Source organism: Cynara cardunculus (assembly GCF_001531365.2).
Source record: "Cynara cardunculus var. scolymus isolate 2C chromosome LG 1, CcrdV1, whole genome shotgun sequence".
NCBI classification, from domain to species: domain Eukaryota; kingdom Viridiplantae; phylum Streptophyta; class Magnoliopsida; order Asterales; family Asteraceae; genus Cynara; species Cynara cardunculus.
In genome coordinates, this window is record NC_037528.1 from 26,454,042 (window position 1) to 26,456,634 (window position 2,593).

Below are 2,593 nucleotides of genomic sequence, written 5' to 3' on the forward strand. Positions count from 1 at the left end.
TTATGTAAATCAATACCCAAAATCCAAATGAAAATCCTAATTCCAAACCAAAAAACTGTAACTTGGATAGCTTACTGTTCGTCATTTGCCTTTTTGTACAGGGGTTGTGGAACTCTTCAATTCTCAGGATCTAAAGTGGGTTGTTTGAGATGATCTAAACCTAGGTTTTAAGGGCAATTCCAACCTTCACATAAAAAAAAACACCAAAAACACAAAATCTGATGGGCCCATAAACAAAAAAAAAACTCAACTCTAATCATACTCTAAAAAAAACACCAAACTTATGGACCCTACATTAAAATAACATATTTTATTTACTATTTTTAATAACAATATTTATAATTTGTAATACATATTATAATATATATATATATATATATATATTTAAATAATAAATATAAAAAAACCTAAAACTTAATATTTGTAATTATTTATTTATTTATAATTTATTTAAAGAAAAAGTGGTGGGGACCAACCATTTGGCAAAAATGTCGTTCACCTTCTTCACGGCAAATATGCCGTTCGTTTTCACCTGCCGGCAAAAGTTTAGTGTTTTTGGCGGACGATTGGATCCAAAAAAAGCGCAAAACTAGGGTTTTACCGTTCGATTGGAGTTGCTCTAAAGGGAGTTTTTTTGTTGCTTCCAAGGATAGTTTCTGTGAGGAGTATTGGGTTGACATTAAAAAGGATATGAAGTGGGGTTTATGGGATGATGGACTCCATGGGTTTAATTCAAAGACAATAAAATTGGAAGATGCCATATTTGTAAGAACACAAACTAAGTTGTAGGTATGAGGAATGGGTTCGGTGGAAGTGGGTTCAGTTGGGTTGCAGGTGTGAGGGAGGGTGTTCGATGGGTTTAGGTGGTCTCACGTGCTGTTGTTGTTGGTGCTAGGTGGTGGCAAAAGGGGAACCAGGGTAGAGGAGATGCGGCGGTTTGTGGTGGGTAGAGGGTTGGGTTCACGTGAGATTAAAGATTTTTTGTGAGACCCGTAAGACCAATATATGTTCATTGATCAACTTTATAAGCTAATGATCTAATGGTCTAAAGTTGCATGGTGACAATTTTGTGATTATTGAAAGTCTCGTGGCGTTTATGAATGTATAGATTGTCAGATTGTATAACTAATCCAAAGGTTGAGAAATTGGTCTTACGGGTCTTACGAAAAACCCTTGGTCTCACATGATCTTAAGTCTCTCTTCTCTCTCTCTCTCTCTCTCTCTCTCTCTCTCTCTCTATATATATATATATATATATATAGGCCTAATCAAATGAGAATTAGATAGTTTGTGGTAACTGTAAGGTATGAGCCAATTATTTTAGATAATTGTGTTGATTATTCAACTTACTTTAATTAGTTTAATATTCCAATTTACTTTAATTAGTTCAATTAGTTTAATTATTTTAATATATGTATACACACACACACACACACATGGACACAGAGGGACCAAATCCAGTGGCCTTCTCCGGCACCCACCACCACTCCACTGACCTCCTCTGGTCATCTTGTCTGATCAAGACGCCATATCCGATGATCAACTACTGAAGACCCACCTACGACAGTGGTATCATAGTGGTGTACCACAGTGGTACCACAATTGGTGTCACAGTGGTCTAAAAGTTTACCTGGTATGTTTTGGGTATCACATTGTGTATCTTGATGTATTTTTGGTATCACATGGTCTTCGTTGGAGGCTGGAGGTAGGGGGCAGAGAGAGAGGGAAGAGATAAAAAATTTAAAAATACCTAAAATGCTCTTTAACTATAATTTTAAGTCAAATTACCAAAAATATTAGTTTCCTAATTTATCCATTAATTTGTGGTTGAGATTGGATCTCACAGTTATCACAAACTAATCAGTTTCTTTTTGAATGGACCCATATATATATATATATATATACATGTGGAAATGTTCAAATGAGAACACTTTCATTTTACAAGAATTCGAGAACACCCTCATGTGATACTATTATTCCATCACATATGATACTAAACCAGAGACGCAGGCGATATTTGATGCAATCTTTATTGTGGGTCAAGTCGTCCTTACACCATTAAGCCTCTCACATGTATTATCACATGTGATAAAGGTGTCGTTGATATGATACTATAATCCATGAAGACCATCACATGTGATGCTTAATCATAGACGCAGACAACCTTTAGCACGAACTAAGTCGTAGTACGCGTCATTCGCACATCACAGGGTCCCCTCATGCGTATTATTACATGTGATAAGGGTGTTCAGACGTTCTCATAAAATGGAGATGTTCTCGTTTGAACCTCCACCTCTCTCTCTCTCTCTATATATATATACGTATATAGAGGATTGATCATATGAAAACCGTCCTCATTTGTGTAAATCGTGCAAACCACCTTTCATCTGTCGATTTCATTGTTTAATCTTATGAAATTTTTTCATGAAATTGTTTAATCGTGTGAAATTGTTTCATATAATACTTTTTTTGATGAAGTTGTTTCATATATGGCTGTGAAATTGTTTCATATAATACTTAATGAAACTGTTTCATGTATTTCTCTAACATTAATGAAACTGTTTCATGTATTTCTCTAAAATTAAAATAATGA